This window comes from Arachis ipaensis, chromosome B1 (assembly GCF_059453495.1).
Source record: "Arachis ipaensis isolate K30076 ecotype BB chromosome B1, ASM5945349v1, whole genome shotgun sequence".
In the NCBI taxonomy this organism is placed as follows: Eukaryota; Viridiplantae; Streptophyta; class Magnoliopsida; order Fabales; family Fabaceae; genus Arachis; species Arachis ipaensis.
The window spans coordinates 110932174-110953095 of record NC_142436.1 but is presented as its reverse complement, the minus strand read 5'-3'; the positions used below and the strand labels follow the sequence as shown (position 1 = coordinate 110953095).

Sequence of the window (20922 nt, the reverse complement as noted above, 5' to 3'; positions counted from 1 at the left end):
TTTATTTATTTATTCTAACATTTGAATTGATTATTATAATTTGATTTACGAATTATTCCATGTTACAGACAGTTATTTGAATTAATGATAATTGAGGTATTTTCAGTTTATGATTGTTCTCTTTGATTTAAGTCACCATTGCTTCCTATCTAAGGATATTTTTTATTCCAGTAATTTTACTTTTTCCCCTTTTGGTTCTGGTTAAGAATTTAGTAACTCAACAGTTATTAAACTCAATATAATTGATAATCGTTATCTTGCTAATTGAGCTGAACTTAAGCAATTCCAACCTTTTCTTAGGAAATAATTAGGATTCAAAGGTCAATTTAATTAGTCCCCTGACTTTCCTTTGCCCTAGTAAAGGTTGACCAAGTGGAGTTTAGATTCAACTTTCATTATAGTTGAGGGAGATAACTACGTTGGACCTCGGACTTCTCTTATCTTGCCAAAAGTTTGGTTTACAGTATTTATTTATTTTAATTGCCATTTATTTTACTTGTCATTTAAATTACTTGCTTCTCATCTTCTAAACCCCGATTACAACCTTTATAGCCAATAATAAGAACACACTTCCTCGCAGTTCCTTGAGAAGACGACCCGAGGTTTGAATACTCGGTTAACAATTTTTAAGGGGTTTGTTACTTGTGACACCCAAAACGTTTGTACGAAGGGATTTTTGTCGGTTTAGAGACTATATCTACAATGCGACTGTTTTTATGACATTCTTTACTGGCAAAAATCCTAACGTCAGAGGCTCCATGAGAGCCCACTGTCAAGCTATTGACATTAAAGAAGTGCTTGTTGGGAGGCAACCCAATTTTTACTTATCTATATTAAATTTCTATTTTCTTTTGTTATTTTATGTTTTCTGTAGGTTGATGATCATGTGAAGTCACAAAAACAATTGAAAAAGCAAAAACAAAGTGAAAAACAGAATGAAAAATAGAAAACCCTGGAGGAAACAGTTACTGGCGTTTAAACGCCAGTAAAGGTAGCAGAATGGGCGTTAAACGCCCAGTCTGGCACCATTCTGGGCGTTTAACGCCGGAAATGGACACCAGACTGGCGGTTAACGCCAGGAATGGGAAAGAAGCTGGCGTTAAACGCCAGAAATGGGCAGCAGCCTGGCGTTTAACGCCAGGATTGGCAAGAAAGGGCGTTTTGCACGTCACTTGGTGCAGGAAAGAGATATCCTTGACACCTCACGATCTGTGGACTCCACAGGATCCCCACCTACCCCACCTCTCTCTCTCTCTTCTTCACCCATTCACCAATCACCTCAATACCTCTTCCCCAAAAACCCCTCACCTATCAAATCCCACCATTCTATTCACCACTCACATCCATCCTTCAAAAAACCCCACCTACCTCACCATTCAAATTCAAACCACTTTCCCTCCCAAACCCACCCTCTATAGCCGAACCATACACACCCCTCTCACCCCTATATAAAACCATCTTCACTCCTTCATTTTCACACAACCTAAACATCACTTCTCCCCCTTGGCCGAATCACAAAGCCCACTCCATCTCCTCTATTTCTTCTTCTTCTGCTCTCTTCTTTCTTCTTTTGCTCGAGGACGAGCAACCTTCTAAGTTTGGTATGGTAAAAGCTAAAGCTTTTTGTTTTTCCATAACCATTTATGGCACCAAAGGCCGGAGAAACCTCTAGAAAAAGGAAAGGGAAGGCAAAAGCTTCCACTTTCGAGTCATGAGAGATGGAGAGATTCCTCTCAAGGGTGCATCAAGACCACTTCTATGAAGTTGTGGCCAAGAAGAAGGTGATCCCCGAGGTGCCTTTCAAACTCAAAAAGAATGAGTATCCGGAGACCCGACATGAGATCCGAAGAAGAGGTTGGGAAGTTCTCACCAACCCCATTCAACAAGTCAGAATCTTGATGGTTCAAGAGTTCTATTCCAATGCATGGATCACCAAGAACCATGATCAAAGTGTGAACCCAGACCCCAAGAATTGGCTTACAATGGTCCGAGGGAAATACTTGGATTTTAGTCCGGAAAATGTAAGGTTGGCATTCAACTTGCCTATGATGCAAGGAGATGCACACCTCTACACTAGAAGGGTCAACTTTGATCAAAAGTTGGACCAAGTCCTCATGGACATATGTGAAGAGGGCGCTCAATGGAAGAGAGATTCAAGAGGGAAGCTGGTTCAACTAAGAAGGCATTACCTCAAGCCCGTGGCTAGGGGATGGTTGGAGTTCATCCAACGCTCAGTCATTCCCACTAGCAACCGGTCCGAAGCTACTATAGACCGGGCTATCATGATACATAGCATCATGATTGGAGAGGAAGTGGAAGTTCATGAGGTTATATCCCAAGAACTCTACAAGGTGGCGGACAAGTCCTCTCCTTTGGCAAGGTTAGCCTTTCCTCATCTCATCTGTCACCTTTGCAATTCGGTTGGAATTGACATAGAGGGAGACATTCTCATTGATGAGAACAAACCCATCACTAAGAAAAGCATGGAGAAAACAAGAGAACCTCATCAAGAGCATGAGGAAATTCTTCATCATGAAATCCCTGAGATACCTCAAGGGATGCATTTTCCTCCACAAAACTATTGGGAGCAAATCAACACCTTCCTAGGAGAATTAAGTTCCAACATGGGACAACTAAGGGTGGAGCACCAAGAGCATTCCATCCTCCTCCATGAAATTAGAGAAGATCAAAGAACCATGAGAGAGGAGCAACAAAGGCAAGGAAGAGACATTGAGGAGCTCAAGCACTCCATAAGATCTTCAAGAGGAAGAACAAGCCGCCATCACTAAGGTGGACCCGTTCCTTAATTTCCTTGTTCTTTATTTTCTGTTTTTTGAAAATTGTGCTTCATGTTATTTATGTTTGTGTCTTTATTACATGATCATTAGTGTCTAAGTGTCTATGCCTTAAAGCTATGAAAATGAATCCATCACCTTTCTTAAATGAGAAATGTTTTAATTGAAAAAGAAAAAGAAGTGCATGAATTTCAAATTTTAAAACAGTTTAATTATCTTGATGTGGTGGCAATACTATTGTTTTTCTGAATGAATGCTTGAACAGTGCATATTTTTGAATTTGATTGTTTATGAATGTTAAAATTGTTGGCTCTTGAAAGAATGAAAGGAAAAGGTGAAATGTTATATGATGATCTGGAAAATCATAAAATTGATTCTTGAAGCAAGAAAAAGCAGTGAAAAGCTTGCAAAAAAAAAGCAAGCAGAAAAAGCCAATACCCCTTTAAACCAAAAGGCAAGGGTGATAAAAAGGATCCAAGGCTTTGAGCATTAGTGAATAGGAGGGTCCACAGGAATAAAATCCTGGCCTAAGCGGCTAAACCAAGCTGTCCCTAACCATGTGCTTGTGGCGTGAAGGTGTCAAGTGAAAACTTGAGACTGAGCGGTTAAAGTCGTGGTCCAAAAGCAAAAAGAGTGTGCTTAAGAACCCTGGACACCTCTAATTAGAGACTTTAGCAAAGCTGAGTCACAATCTGAAAAGTTCACCCAGTTATGTGTCTGTGGCATTTATGTATCCGGTGGTAATACAGGAAAACAAAGTGCTTAGGGCCATGGCCAAGACTCATAAAGTAGCTGTGTTCAAGAATCAATATACTTAACTAGGAGAATCAATAACACTATCTGGATTCTGAGTTCCTATAAATGCCAATCATTCTGAACTTCAAGGGATAAAGTGAGATACCAAAACTGTTCAGAAGCAAAAAGCTAAAAGCCCCGCTCATCTAATTAATACTGATCTTCATAGATGTTTTTGGAATTCATTGTATATTCTCTTCTTTTTATCCTATTTGATTTTTCAGTTGCTTGGGGACAAGCAACAATTTAAGTTTGGTGTTGTGATGAGCGGATAATTTATACGCTTTTAGGCATTGTTTTTAGTATGTTTTTAGTATATTTTAATTAGTTTTTATCATATTCTTATTAGTTTTTAAATAAAAATCACTCTTCTGGACTTTACTATGAGTTTGTGTGTTTTTCTGTGATTTCAGGTATTTTCTGGCTGAAATTGAGGGACCTGAGCAAAAATCTAATTCAGAGGCTGAAAAAGAACTGCAGATGCTGTTGGATTCTGACCTCCCTGCACTCAAAGTGGATTTTCTGGAGCCACAGAAGCTCAATTGGCACGCTCTCAATTGCGTTGGAAAGTAGACATCCTGGGCTTTCCAGCAATATATAATAGTTTATACTTTGCCCAAGATTTGATGGCCCAAACAGGCGTTCCAAGTCAGCTCAAGAATTCTGGCGTTTAACTCCAAAACTGGCACAAAAGCTGCAGTTAAACGCCCAAACTGGCACAAAAGCTGGCGTTTAACTCCAAGAAAAGTCTCTACACAAAAATGCTTCAATGCTCAGCCCAAGCACACACCAAGTGGGCCCGGAAGAAGATTTCTGCATTAATTATTGATTTCTATAAACCCTAGGCTACTAGTTCTCTATAAATAGGACCTTTTGCTATTGTATTTTCATCTTTGAATTATCTTTTGTTCATCTTTGGACATGTAGTTCTTAGATCATGGAGGCTGGCCTCACGGCCATTCCTAGACCTTGTTCTTATGTATTTTCAACGGTGGAGTTTCTACACACCATAGATTAAGGTGTGGAGCTCTGCTGTTCCTCAAGAATTAATGCAATTACTACTATTTTTCTATTCAATTCACGCCTACTTCTTCTCTAAGATATCACTTGTTCTTCAACTTGATGAATGTGATGATCCGTGACACCCATCATCATTCTAATCTATGAACGTGTGCCTGACAACCACCTCCGTTCTACCTTCGATTGAGTGTGTATCTCTTGGGTTTCTAATCTAAGATTGGAACCTTCGTGGTATAAGCTAGAATTATTGGCGGCCATTCCTGAGATCCAGAAAGTCTAAACCTTGTCTGTGGTATTCCGAGTAGGATCTGGGAAGGGATGACTGTGACGAGCTTCAAACTCGCGATTGTGGGGCATGTGACAGACGCAAAAGGATCAATGGATCCTATTCCAACATGATCGAGAACCGACAGCTGATTAGCCGATGTTGTGACAGAGCATCAGGACCATTTTCACTGAGAGGACGGGATGTAGCCATTCACAACGGTGATGCCCAACATAAAGCTTGCCATGGAAAGGAGTATGAATGATTGGAAGAAGGCAATAGGAAAGCAAAGGTTCAAGGGGAACAAAGCATCTTCATACGCTTATCTGAAATCCACCAATGAATTACATAAGTATCTCTATCTTTATTTTATGTTTATTTTCATCACCTTAAACTCCATAACCATTTGAATCCGCCTGACTGAGATTTACAAAATGACCATAGCTTACTTCAGGCCAACAATCTCCGTGGGATCGACCCTTACTCACGTAAGGTTTATTACTTGGACGACCCAGTGCACTTGCTGGTTAGTTGTGCGGAATTGTGACAAAGTGTGATTCACGTTTAAGAGCTCCAAGTCTTTGGCGCCATTGTTGATGATCACAATTTCGTGCACCATCCGCCACCTTGTAGAGTTCTAGGGATATAACCTGATGAACTTCTACTTCCTCTCCAATCATGATGCTATGGATCATGATAGCCCGGTCTATAGTAACTTCAGACCGGTTGCTAGTGGGAATGATTGAGCGTTGGATGAACTCCAACCATCCCCTAGCCACGGGCTTGAGGTCATGCCTTCTTAGTTGAACCGGCTTCCCTCTTAAATCTCTCTTCCATTGAGCGCTCTCTTCACAAATGTCTATGAGGACTTGGTCCAACCTTTGATCAAAGTTGACCCTTCTAGTGTAGGGGTGTGCATCTCCTTGCATCATTGGCAAGTTGAATGCCAACCTTACATTTTTCGGACTGAAATCTAAGTATTTTCCCTGAACCATTGTAAGCCAATTCTTTGGATCCGGGTTCACACTTTGATCATGGTTCTTGGTGATCCATGCATTGGCATAGAACTCTTGAACCATTAAGATTCCGACTTGTTGAATGGGGTTGGTGAGAACTTCCCAACCTCTTCTTCGAGTCTCATGTCGGATCTCCGGATATTCACCCTTTTTGAGCTTGAAAGGGACCTCGGGAATCACTTTCTTCTTAGCCACAACTTCATAGAAGTGGTCTTGATGCACCCTTGAGATGAATTTTTCCATCTCCCATGACTCGGAGGTGGAAGCTTTTGCCTTCCCTTTCCTCTTTCTAGAGGTTTCTCCGGCCTTTGGTGCCATAAATGGTTTTGAAAAAAACAAAAAGCAACACTTTTACCACACCAAACTTAAAAGGTTTGCTCGTCCTCGAGCAAAAGAAGAATGAAGAGAGTAGAGAAAGAAGAAATAGAGGAGATGGAGGGGGGTTAATTTTTCGGCCAAGGGGGAGAAGTAGTGTAAGATGTGTGAAAATGAAGGGGTGAAGATGGGTTTATATAGGAGTGGGGAGAGGGTAAGGTTCGGCCATGTATGAGTGGGTTTGGGAGGGAAAGTGGTTTGAATTTGAATGGTGAGGTAGGTGGGGTTTAAACGCCCATTCTGCTGCCCTTACTGGCGTTTAAACGCCAGTAACCTTATCCTCTAGGGTGTGATATTTTCCATTCTGTTTTTTAGTTTGTTTTTGCTTTTTCAATTGTTTTTGTGACTTCACATGATCATCAACCTATAGAAAACATAAAATAACAATGGAAAATAGAAGTTTAACATAGATAAGTAAAATTGGGTTTTCTCCCAACAAGCGCTTCTTTAATGTCAATAGCTTGACAGTGGGCTCTCATGGAGCCTCACAGATACTCAAAGCATGATGATGGCCTCTCAACACCAAACTTAGAGTTTGGTTGTGGCCTCCTAACACCAAACTTAGAGTTTGAATGTGGGGATTTTATTTGACTCTGCATTGAGAGAAGCTTTTCATGTTTCCTCTCCATGGTTACAGAGGGAGATCCTTGAGCGTTAAACACAAGGGAGTCCTCATTCACTTGAAGGATCAATTCTCCTCTGTCAACATCAATCACAGCCTTTGCTATGGCCAGGAAGGGTCTGCCAAGGATGATGAATTCATCCATACACTTCCCAGTGTCTAGGACTATGAAATCAGCAGGGATGTAGTGGCCTTCAACTTTTACCAAGACATCCTCTACAAGTCCATAAGCCTGTTTTCTTGAATTGTCTGCCATCTCTAGTGAGATTCTTGTAGCTTGTACCTCAAAGATTACTAGCTTCTCCATTAAAGAGAGAGGCATGAGGTTTATGCTTGACCCTAGGTCACACAGAGCCTTCTCAAAGGTCATAATGCCTATGGTACAAGGTATTGAGAACTTTCCAGGATCTTGTCTCTTCAGAGGTAATTTCTGCTTAGTCAAGTCATCCAGTTCTTTGGTGAGCAAGGGGGGTTTATCCTCCCAAGTCTCATTACTAAATAGCTTGGCATTTAGCTTCATGATTGCTCAAAGGTACTTAGCAACTTGTTCTTCAGTAACATCTTCATCCTCTTCAGAGGAAGAATACTCATCGGAGCTCATGAATGACAAAAGTAAATTCAATGGAATCTCTATGGTCTCAGTGTGAGCCTCAGATTCCCATGGTTCCTCATTAGGGAACTCCTTGGAGGCCAGTGGACGTCCATTGAGGTCTTCCTCAGTGGAGATCACTGCCTCTTCCTCCTCTCCAGGTTCGGCCGTGTGGGTTAGGTTGATGGCCTTGCACTCTCCTTTTGGATTCTCTTCTGTATTGCTTGGGAGAGTACTAGGAGGGAGTTCAGTAACTTTCTTACTCAGCTGACCTACTTGTGCCTCCAAATTTCTAATGGAGGACCTTGTTTCAGTCATAAAACTTTGAGTGGTTTTAATTAAATTAGAGACTACAGTTGCTAATTCAGAGTGGTTCTACTTAGAATTCTCTGTTTATTGCTGAGAAGATGATGGAAAAGGTTTGCCATTGCTAAACCTATTTCTTCCACCATTATTATTGTTGAAGCCTTGTTGAGGCCTCTGTGGATCCTTCCATGAGAGGTTTGGATGATTTCTCCATGAAAGATTATAGGTGTTTCCATAGGATTCTCCCATGTAATTTACCTCTTCCATTGCTAGGTTCTCAGGATCATAAGCTTCCTCTTCAGGTGAAGCTTCTTTGGTACTGACTGTTGCTGATTGCATTCTAGACAGACTTTGAGAAATCATATTGACTTGTTGAGTCAATATTTTGTTCTGAGCCAATATGGAATTCAGAGTATCAATCTCAAGAACTCCTTTCTTCTGATTTGTCCCATTATTCACAGGATTCCTTTTAGAAGTATACATGAATTAGTTATTTGCAACCATTTCAATGAGTTCCTGAGCTTCTGCAGGCGTCTTCTTCGGATGAAGAGATCCTCCAACAGAGCTATCGAATTACATCTTGGACAGTTCAGATAGACCATCATAGAAAATACCTATGATGCTCCATTCTGAAAGCATGTCAGAAAGACACCTTCTGATCAATTGCTTGTATCTTTCCCAGGCTTCATAGAGGGATTTACCTTCCTTCTGTCTGAAGGTTTGGACTTCCACTCTAAGCTTGCTCAATTTTTGAGGTGGAAAGAATTTTGCCAAGAAGGAATTGACTAGCTTTTCCCAAGAGTTCAGGCTTTCTTTAGGTTGTGAATCCAACCATGTTCTAGCTCTATCTCTTACAGCAAAGGGAAAAAGCATAAGCTTGTAGACCTCGGGATCAATCCCATTGGTCTTGACAGTGTCACAGATTTGCAAGAATTCAGCAAAGAACTGATGAGGATCTTCCAATGGACGTCCATGAAACTTGCAATTTTGTTGCATTAGAGAAACTAATTGAGGCTTAAGCTCAAAGTTGTTTGCTCCAATGGCAGGGATTGAGATGCTTCTCCCATAGAAGTCAGGAGTAGGTCCAGTAAAGTCACCAAGCACCTTCCTTGCATTGTTGGCATTGTTGTTGTTTACGGCTGCGATGGCTTCTTCTTGTTTGAAAAGTTCTGTTAGGTCCTCTTCAGAGAGTTGTACTTTATCTTCTCTTAGCTTTCTATTCAAGGTCCTTTCAGGTTCAGGATCAGCTTCAACAAGAATGCCCTTGTCTTTGCTCCTGCTCATATGAAAAGAGAGGAGAAGAAAATATGGAATCCTCTATGTCACAATATAGAGATTCCTTGAGATGTCAGAGGTAAAGAAGAATAGAAGGAGAAGGTAGAGAATAAAGAATTCAAACTTATCAAGAGGGATAGAGTTCGAATTGTACATTGAGGAGGAGTGTTAGTCCATAAATAGAAGGATGTGGGAAGAGGGAAAGAATTTTCGAAATTAAAGTAAAAAGATTTTGAAATAATTTGTAGAAATTTTTAAAATTTGGTAAATGATTTTCGAAAACTAAGATTGGGAAAGAAATTAAGTGATTTTTGGAAAAGATTTTGAAATTAGAAATAAAAAAGATATGATTGAAAATTAATTTTGAAAAAGATGTGATTGAAAAGATATGATTGAGACGGTATGATTGAGAATCAAATTTAAAAGAAGAAAGTTTTTAAAATTAAAGTTGATTACTTGACCAACAAGAAATTAAAAGATATGATTCTAGAATTAAAACTTTTGATCCTTTCTTAATAGGCAAGTAACAACTTGAAAATTTTGAATTAAATCACAAATTGTGGCAAGGATTTTCGAAAATAGTAATAAATAAAAAAATTGAAAAGAAATTGATTTTGAAAAGATATGATTGAAAAGATATGATTAAAAAAATTTGATTTTGAAAAATTATGAATATTTGAAAAAGATTTGAATTAAAAACAAAATCTTCCCTCTAGTGTCCTCCTGGCGTTAAACGCCCAGAATGGCATCCATTCTGGCGTTTAACACCCAAAATGCTACCTTTTTGGGCGTTTAACGCCCAGCTAGGTACCCTGGCTGGCGTTTAAACGCCAGTTTTCCTTCTTCACTGGGCGTTTTGAACGCCCAGATTTTTCTCTGTAATTCCTCTGCTACATGTTCTGAATCTTCAATTCTCTGTATTATTGATTTGAAAAGACACAATTTTAAAACTTTTTTTGAATTTTAATGATGAGAAATAATAAAAAATACAACTAAGATCAAATAAACAATGCATGCAAGACACCAAACTCAGAAGTTTGTATACAAAAGACTATAACAATTAAAAAATGCATGTAAGAAACAACAAAAGACACAAAATAAGAGAAATTAAAGATCAAAGCACTGGAATCATCAAGAACAACTTGAAGATGAATGAAGAACATAATGCATGTAATTTTTGAAATTTAGAAGAATAAAATTGACACCAAACTTAAAATTAGACACTAGACTCAAATAAGAAACATAAAATATTTTTTATTTTAAGATTTTATAATTTTTTTTGTAATTTTTTCGAAAAGTATATGGAAAAAGAGAAAATAAGGTATTCAAAATTTTTAATGAGAATTCCAGGAATCATGCAATGTTAGTCTAAAACTCCGGTCCAAGAATCAGACATGGCTTACTAGCCAGCCAAGCTTTCAATGAAAGCTTCGGTCTAAAACACTAGACATGGCCAATGGCCAGTAAAGCTTTAGCAGATCATTACTTTCAACAGCAAAATTGATAGAAATCAACAAGCTCTTGTGATGATAAGTTGAAACCTCGGTCCAAAAGATTAGACATGGCTTCACAGCCAGCCAGACTTCAACAAATCATCATGAAACTCTAGAATTCATTCTTAAAAACTCTGAAGAACAGAATAGAAATTTTTTTTTGTATTTTTAAAAAAAAAATCTTTTTTCGAAAAAAATAAAAAGTAAAAAGCATAAACATAAACATAAAATAAAATTACCTAATCTAAGCAACAAGATGAACCGTCAGTTGTCCAAACTCGAACAATCCCCGGCAACGGCGCCAAAAACTTGGTGCATAAAATTGTGATCATCAATGGTGCCAACAACTTGGTACGCACAATTGTAATCTCAACTCTTTATCACAACTCCGCACAACTAACCAGCAAGTGCACTGGGTTGTCCAAGTAATAAACCTTACGTGAGTAAGGGTTGATCCCACGAAGACTGTCGGCTTGAAGCAAGCTATAGTCATCTTGTAAATCTCAGTCAGGCAGATTCAAATGGTTATGGAGAATTTGATAATTAAAAGATGAATAAAACATAAAATAAAGATAGACATACTTATGTAATTCATTGGTGAGAATTTCAGATAAGCGTATGAAGATGCTTTATTCCTTCTGAACCTCTGCTTTCCTATTGCCTTCTTCCAATCATTCATACTCCTTTCCATGGCAAGTTGTATGTTGGGCATCACCGTTGTCAATGGCTACATCCCGTCCTCTCAGTGAAAATGTTCCAAATGCGCTGTCACCGCACGGCTAATCATCTGTCGGTTCTCGATCATGTTGGAATAGGATCCATTGATCCTTTTGCGTCCGTCACTACGCCCAACACTCGCGAGTTTGAAGCTCGTCACAGTCATCCCTTCCCAGATCCTACTCGGAATACCACAGACAAGGTTTAGACTTTTCGGATCTTAGGTATGGCCGCCAATAATTCTAGCCTATACCACGAAGGTTCTAATCTTAGATTAGAAACCCAAGAGATACACATTCAAGTTTGTTTGCATTGTAGAACGGAAGTGGTTGTTAGGCACGCGTTCATAGGTGAGAATGATGATGAGTGTTACAGATCATCACATTCATCAAGTTGAAGAACGAATGAATATCTTGGAATAAGAATAAGCTTGAATTGAATAGAAAAACAATAGTACTTTGCATTAATTCATGAGGAACAGCAGAGCTCAACACCTTAATCTATGGTGTGTAGAAACTCTACCGTTGAAAATACATAAGAACAAAAGGTCTAGGCATGGCTGAATGGCCAGCCTCCCAAAGCGTGAACATACAAGTTCCCAGATGAAAAGTATGATCAAGTGTGTAAAATACAATAGCAAAAGGTCCTATTTGTAGAAAACTAGTAACCTAGGGTTTACAGAAATGAGTAAATGATGCAGAATCCACTTTCGGTCCCACTTGGTGTGTGCTTAGGCTGAGTATTGAAGCTTTCACGTGTAGAGGCTTTTCTTGGAGTTAAACGCTAGCTTTTGTGCCAGTTTGGGCGTTTAACTCCAGCTTTTATGCCAGTTCTGGCGTTTTGACGCCAGAATTTCTATGCTGAATTTGAACGCCAGTTTGGGCCATTAAATCTTGAGCAAAGTATGGACTATTATATATTGTGGGAAAGCCCAGGATGTCTTCATTCTAACGCAATTGAGAACGTGCCAATTGGGCTTTTGTAGCTCTAAAAAATCCACTTCGAGTGCAGGGAGGTCAGAATCCAACAGCATCTACAGTCCTTTTCAGCCTCTGAACCAGATTTTTGCTCAGGTCCCTCAATTTCAACCAGAAAATACCTGAAATCACAGAAAAATACACAAACTCATAGTAAAGTCCAGAAATGTGATTTTTTTTTAAAAAACTAATAAAAACATAATAAAAACCAACTAAAATATACTAAAAACATACTAAAAACAATGCCAAAAAGCGTGTAAATTATCCGCTCATCACTTAGCAAGGAAGATATCCAATGGTCTTGACATTGTAGGCTCCACTTCCTTTGGCTCTTCCTTGATGATTTCCATATTTTGACAACTTTCTTCAAATTCTTCTTGGTTGCTAACTTCTTGCAACTCTTCCTTATTGATCAAGTCATGTGTTGGAGGTTGCGCACCCTCCTCAACATCGGGTTCACATCTCATGGAAGAAGCTTCAACAAGATCACCATTGTCACTTGGTGTAGAGTTGTCTTCAATGATGGAGTTTCCTTCTTGTTCAACCTCCCCAATGTCTTTTCCCACTTCTTCTTCTTCAATAATCTCCATCTCTTCCGCTTGTTGCAAAACACACTCCATTTCCTTGTTCTCAACTTGAGACTCTAAAATCTCCCTCATACTTCCCTCTTTGGTTGCTTTCCCACAATCATCCGTGGACATATTTTGCTTGTGGCATGAATCCTATGAGTCCAACTTTTGATGGATGGTTGCTTAAAGCCGATCCATTTTCTCCTTGAGACGATCCTTTGATTCTTGTTCCTCTTTGCTAACATAAGTAGGATCATATTACTCTTGGATTGATAGACATATATATTCTTCCATGGGGAGTTGTGATGGAAAGGAGAATTCATCATGTGGTTGGAAAGGAGGTTCACCAAAGCTTAAAGGTTGGAACGTGTTTTGGTTGTTGGTAGAAGGTGGAATTATACGGGACATAAGTTCTTGGAGGGTAGAGGTGAAACTAGTGAGCGCGGTTTGGAGCTCTTCTTGCTCTTGAGGAATGATATCAAGTGTATCATCCATGGGAACTTGGGTTGAAGGGTAAAGATGTTGGAGTGGTGGTAATTCAATGGTTGTTTGCTCATAATTATCACAAGGATAGGCATAGGGGGAGTGTAGATTAGGATTGTGTGGAGGCAATTGGTGGAAATAGGATGTGGATTGAGAGTATAGTGGTTGGAATGATGGTATTTGAGGGCTATGTTGAGAGTATGGTGCATGGAATGTTGGTGGTTGAGTGGAATAATCATGATAAGAACCATCATATCCATTGGAATGATATGCATTATAGGAGGGATTACCATCATAGTAGCTTGAATGAGGAGGTTGCCATGGTGATTGCTCATATGGATGTGGCTCCCTTTTCAAGTATTCATCTCTCCCATAATGTGAGCCATCATTCAAGTTTTCATCACCTACAACATAGTCATAACCATATCCAAAACCACAAGGACGAGAATTCATAGTGACAAATAAAAACAAAACTAATAGAGTCCTAAAACTAACAAAAACTAACAAACAAGGAAAAGACAAACATATTTATAATATTCACATATGTACAATAACCAATAACAAGGCACACGATTACAATTTTGAAACGGCGCTATTTTGATGATTGGATTTTTGTGTGGTTTAGAATTCACAAATGAATTCTCGTTGCAAGTATAGTTTCTAAACCAACAAATAATGCTTTCATACAAATATTTGGTTGTCACAAGTAACAAATCCCTAAGATAATAACCGAAGTATTCAAACCTCGGGTCGTTGGTGCACGAAATTTTGATCTCTGGTAATGGCTCCAACAATTTGGTGCTCTAATCTCAATTCATAATTTGTCACAACTTCGATACAACTAACCAGCAAGTGCACTGGGTCGTCCAAGTAATACCTTACGTGAGTAAGGGTCGAATCCCACGGAGATTGTTGATATGAAGCAAGCTATGGTCACCTTGTAAATCTCAGTCGGGCGGATATAAAATAGTTATGGAGTTTTCAAAATTAATAATAAAAGAAGGATAGAAATACTTATGTAAATCATTGGTGAGAATTTCAGATAAGCGTATGGAGATGCATTCGTTCCTCTGAACCTCCGCTTTCCTGCTGTCTTCATCCAATCAGTCTTACTCCTTTCCATGGCTGGCTTTATGCAAGGGCATCACCATTGTCAGTGGCTACATCCCCTCCTCTTGTGAAAATGGTCCAAGATGCCCTGTCACGGCACGACTAATCATCTAAGGTTCCCGATCATGCGGGAATAGGATTCACCCTCCTTTTGCGTCTGTCACTACGCCCAGCACTCGCGAGTTTGAAGCTCGTCACAGTCATTCAATCATTGAATCCTACTCGGAATACCACAGACAAGGTTTAGACTTTCCGGATTCTCTTGAATGCCGCCATCATTCTAGCTTATACCACGAAGATTCCGATTAAGAGATCTAAGAGACACTCATTCAATCTAAGGTAGAACGGAGGTGGTTGTCAGGCACGCGTTCATAGGGAATGATAATGATTGTCACGTTCATCACATTCAGGTTGAAGTGCGAATGAATATCCTAGAAGCGAAATAAGATGAATTGAATAGAAAACAATAGTACTTTGCATTAATCTTTGAGGAACAGCAGAGCTCCACACCTTAATCTATGGAGTGTAGAAACTCTACCATTAAAAATACATAAGTGAAAGGTCCAGGCATGGCCGAATGGCCAGCCCCCTAAAACGTGATCACAGGATCAGAATACAATCCAGGATGATTCCAAAGATGATCCAAAGATGTCTAATACAATAGTAAAAGATCCTATTTATAATAAGCTAGCTACTAGGGTTTACAGAAGTAAGTAATTGATGCATAAATCCACTTCCGGGGCCCACTTGGTGTGTGCTTGGGCTGAGCTTGAAGTCTACACGTGGAGAGGTCATTCTTGGAGTTGAACGCCAGCTTTTGTGCCAGTTTGGGCGTTGAACTCCACTTTGCAACTTGTTTCTGGCGCTGGACGCCAGAATTGGGCAGAGAGCTGGCATTGAACGCCAGTTTGCGTCATCTAAACCTGGGCAAAGTATAGACTATTATATATTGCTGGAAAGCTCTGGATGTCTACTTTCCAACGCAATTGGAATCGCGCCATTTTGAGTTCTGCAGCTCCAGAAAATCCATTTTGGGTGCAGGGAGGTCAGAATCCAACAGCATCAGCAGTCCTTCTTCAACCTCTGAATATGATTTTTGCTCAAGTCCCTCAATTTCAGCCAGAAAATATCTGAAATCATAGAAAAATACACAAACTCATAGTAAAGTCCAGAAATGTGAATTTAACATAAAAACTAATGAAAACATCCCTAAAAGTAACCAGATTCTACTAAAAACATACTAAAAACAATGCCAAAAAGCGTATAAATTATCCGCGCATCACAACACCAAACTTAAATTGTTGCTTGTCCCCAAGCAACTGAAAATCAAATAGGATAAAAAGAAGAGAATATACTATAAATTTCAAACTATCAATGAAACATAGCTTCAATCAGATGAGCGGGACTTGTAGCTTTTTGCCTCTTGAATAGTTTTGGCATCTCACTTTATCCATTGAGGTTCAGAATGATTGGCATCTATAGGAACTCAGAGTTCAGATAGTGTTATTGATTCTCCTAGTTCAGTATGATGATTCTTGAACACAGCTTCTTTATGAGTCTTGGCCGTGGCCCTAAGCACTTTGTTTTCCAGTATTACTGATGAGCGGATAATTTATACGCTTTTTGGCATTGTTTTTAGTATGTTTTTAGTAGGATCTATTTACTTTTAGGGATGTTTTCATTAGTTTTTATGCTAAATTCACATTTCTGGACTTTATTATGAGTTTGTGTATTTTTCTATGATTTCAGGTATTTTCTGGCTGAAATTGAGGGACTTGAGCAAAAATCAGATTCAGAGGTTGAAGAAGAACTGCTGATGCTGTTGGATTCTGACTTCCCTGCACTCAAAATGGATTTTCTGGAGCTACAAAACTCAAAATGGCGCGCTTCCAATTGCGTTGGAAAGTAGACATCCAGGGCTTTCCAGTAATATATATTAGTCCATACTTTGCCCAAGTTTAGACGACGCAAACTGGCGTTCAACGCCAGCTCTCTGCCCAATTCTGGCGTCTAGCGCCAGAAACAAGTTGCAAAGTGGAGTTCAACGCCTAAACTGGCACAAAAGCTGGCGTTCAACTCCAAGAATGACCTCTCCACTTGTAGACTTCAAGCTCAGCCCAAGCACACACCAAGTAGGCCCCAGAAGTGGATTTATGCATCAATTACTTAGTTTTGTAAACCCTAGTAGCTAGTTTATTATAAATAGGACCTTTTACTATTGTATTAGACATCCTAGATTGTATTCTGATCCTGTGATCACGTTTTAGGGGGCTGGCCATTCGGCCATGCCTGGACCTTTCACTTATGTATTTTTAACGGTAGAGTTTCTACACTCCATAGATTAAGGTGTGGAGCTCTGCTGTTCCTCAAAGATTAATGCAAAGTACTACTGTTTTCTATTCAATTCATCTTATTTCGCTTCTAAGATATTCATTCGCACTTCAACCTGAATGTGATGAACGTGATAATCATTATCATTCCCTATGAACGTGTTCCTGACAACCACCTCCGTTCTACCTTAGATTGAATGAGTGTCTCTTAGATCTCTTAATCGGAATCTTCGTGGTGTAAGCTAGAATGATGGCGGCATTTAAGAGAATCCGGAAAGTCTAAACCTTGTCCGTGGTATTCCAAGTAGGATTCAATGATTGAATGACTGTGACGAGCTTCAAACTCGCGAGTGCTGGGCGTAGTGACAGACGCAAAAGGAAGGTGAATCCTTTTCCAGCATGATCGGGAACCTCAGATGATTAGCCGTGCCGTGACAGGGCATCTTGGACCATTTTCACAAGAGGAGGGGATGTAGCCACTGACAACGGTGATGCCCTTGCATAAAGCCAGCCATGGAAAAGAGTAAGACTGATTGGTTGAAGACAGCAGGAAAGCGGAGGTTCAGAGGAACGAATGCATCTCCATACGCTTATCTGAAATTTTCACCAATGATTTACATAAGTATTTCTATCCTTCTTTTATTATTAATTTCGAAAACTCTATAACTATTTTATATCCGCCTGACTGAGATTTACAAGGTGACCATAGCTTGCTTCATACCAATAATCTCCGTGGGATCGACCCTTACTCACGTAAGGTTTATTACTTGGACGACCCAGTGCACTTGCTGGTTAGTTGTATCGAAGTTGTGACAAATTATGAATTGAGATTAGAGCACCAAGTTGTTGGAGCCATTACCAGAGATCACAATTTCGTGCACCAAGTTTTTGACGCCGTTGCCGGGGATTGTTTGAGTTTGGACAACTGACGGTTCATCTTGTTGCTCAGATTAGGTAATTTTCTTTTTGTTTTATTTTCAAAAATTTTCAAAAAAAAAAATCTTTCAAGAATTTCTCCCTTGTTTTCGAAAAAAAAAAATGTGTTTTCAAAAAAAAAAGATTATTTTTCTTCAGAATTTTTAAGAATGAATTCTAGTGTTTCATGAAGCATGTTGAAGCCTGGCTGGCTGTAAAGCCATGTCTAATCCTTATGGGTAGGGAATGTCAGGTGTGTCATGTCTGGATTACATACTAAAGCTTGGCTGGCTATTAAGCCATGCCTGACCCTTTGATTGGAGCTTTAGACTAAAGAACATAAGATTCCTGGAATTCATATTAAAAATTTTGGAATCCTTATTTTTCTTTTTCAAAATGATTTTTGAAAATATTAAAAGAAAATACAAAAAAATTAGAAAATCATAAAAATCAAAAATATTTTTTGTGTTTCTTGTTTGAGTCTTGAGTCATGTTATAAGATTAGTGTCAATTGCATGTTCATCTTGCATTTTTCGAAAAAATTCATGCATTCATAGTGTTCTTCATGATCTTCAAGTTGTTCTTGGTAAGTCTTCTTGTTTGATCTTTGCATTTGCATGTTTTGTGTCTTTTCTTGTTTTTCATATGCATTCCTGAATTCTTTATGTCTAAGCATTAAAGAATTCTAAGTTTGGTGTCTTGCATGTTTTCTTTGCATTAAAAATTTTTCAAAAATGTGTTCTTGATGTTCATCATGATCTTCATAGTGTTCTTGGTGTTCATCTTGACATTCATAGCATTCTTGCATGCATTCATTGTTTTGATCCATAAATTTCATGCATTGCATCATTTTTCTTGTTTTTCTCTCTCATCATAAAAATTCAAAAATCAAAAAATATCTTTCCCTTTTTCTCTCTTAAAATTTCGAAAATTAGATTTGACTTTTTCAAAAATTTTTAAAATCTAGTTGTTTTTATGAGTCAAATCAAATTTTCAATTTAAAAAAATCTTATCTTTTTCAAAATCTTTTTCAAAAATCAAATCTTTTTTTCAATTTTTTTTAGTTATTTTCGAAAATTTCAAAAATATTTTTCAAAAATCTTTTTCTTAATTTTACATCATATTTTCGAAAATAACATCATCAATTAATGTTTTGATTCAAAAATTTCAAGTTTGTTACTTACTTGTTAAGAAAGATTCAAACTTTAAGTTCTAGAATCATATCTTGTGATTTCTTGTGAATCAAGTCATTAATTGAGATTTTAAAAATCAAATCTTTTTCAAAAACTAATTTCTATCATATCTTTTCAAAAATATCTTCTTATCTTACCTTTTTCAAAAAAAATGATTGCGAAATATCTTTTCTAACTTCCTAACTTCTTATCTTTTCAAAAATTGTTTCAACTAACTAACTAACTTTTTGTTTGTTTCTTACCTTTTTCAAAACTACCTAACTAACTCTCTCTCTCTAATTTTCGAAAATATCTCCCTCTTTTTCAAAAATTCCTTTTAATTAATTAATTATTTTAACTTTTGATTTTAAACTTTTCAAAAAAATTACTAACCTTTTTCAAAAATTATTTTTCAAAAATTATTTTCGAAAATCCTCTCCCTCTCTCATCTTATTCTATTTATTTATTCATCTACTAACATCTCTTCCTCACATCACTCACCAAATTCGAACCCCCTTTCTATCTGTGTTCGAATTTTTTATCTTCTTTTCTTCTTCTACTAACAATAAGGAACCTCTTTACTGTGACATAGAGGATTCCTCTTCTTTTTTTTTCTCTTCTCTTTCTTATGAGCAGGGACAAAGAAAAAGGCATTCTTGTTAAAGCTGATCCAGAACCTGAAAGGACTCTGAAGAGAAAACTAAGAGAAGCTAAATTACAACAATCCAGAGATAACCTTATTGAAAATTTCGAATAAGTAAAGGAGATGGCAGCCGAACCCAACAGCAATAATGCAAGGAGAATGCTTGGTGACTTTACTGCACCTAATTCTAATTTACATGGAAGAAGCATCTCCATTCCTACCATTGGAGCAAACAATTTTGAGCTGAAACCTCAGCTAGTTTCTCTGATGCAGCAGAACTGCAAGTTTCATGGACTTCCATCTAAAGATCCTTTTCAGTTCTTAACTGAATTCTTGCAGATCTGTGATACTGTTAAGACTAATGGAGTAGATCCTGAAGTCTACAGGCTCATGCTTTTCCCTTTTGCTGCAAGAGACAGAGGTAGAATATGGTTGGACTCTCAACCCAAAGACAGCCTGAACTCTTGGGATAAGCTGGTCACGGCTTTCTTAGCCAAGTTCTTTCCTCCTCAAAAGCTGAGCAAACTTAGAGCTGATGTTCAAACTTTCAGACAGAAAGAAGGTGAATCCCTCTATGAAGCTTGGGAAAGATACAAGCAGCTGACCAAAAAGTGTCCTTCTGACATGCTTTCAGAATGGACCATCCTGGATATATTCTATGATGGTTTATCTGAGCTATCAAAGATGTCATTGGATACTTCTGCAGGTGGATCCATTCACCTAAAGAAAATGCCTGCAGAAGCTCAAGAACTCATTGACATGGTTGCTAATAACCAGTTTATGTACACTTCTGAGAGGAATCCTGTGAATAATGGGACGCCTATGAAGAAGGGAGTTCTTGAAATTGATACTCTGAATGCCATATTGGCTCAGAATAAAATATTGACTCAGTAAGTCAATATGATTTCTCAGAGTCTGAATGGAATGCAAGCTGCATCCAACAGTACTCAAGAGGCATCTTCTGAGGAAGAAGCTTATGATCCTGAGAACCCTGCAATAGCAGAGTTAAAATACATGGGTGAACCATATGGAAACACCTACAATCCATCATGGAGAAATCACCCAAATCTCTCATGGAAGGATCAAAAGCCTCAACAAGGCTTTAATAATGGTGGAAGAAACAGGTTTAGCAATAGCAAGCCTTTTCCATCATCCACTCAGCAACAGACAGAGAATTCTGAGCAGAATCCATCTAGCTTAGCAAATTTAGTCTCTGATCTATCTAAGGCCACTGTGAGTTTCATGAATGAAACAAGGTCTTCCATTAGAAATTTGGAAGCACAAGTGGGCCAGCTGAGTAAAAGGATCACTGAAATCCTTCCTAGTACTCTCCCAAGCAATACAGAGGAGAATCCAAAAGGAGAGTGCAAGGCCATTGAATTAATTACCATGGCCGAACCCACAAGAGAGGAGAAGGACGTGAATCCCAAGGAGGAAGACCTCCTGGGACGTCCA

The 20922-nt window shown here is 38.5% G+C and overlaps 1 non-coding gene across 1 annotated transcript; it reads right to left on the bottom strand.

The window, feature by feature from the left end:
• Positions 1-19989: 19989 nt before the first annotated feature.
• On the bottom strand, positions 19990-20097 carry LOC148577912 (small nucleolar RNA R71). The gene has a single exon (XR_015903110.1). It is a non-coding gene; the product is annotated as a small nucleolar RNA R71 (small nucleolar RNA).
• Between the last annotated feature and the right edge of the window lie 825 nt (positions 20098-20922).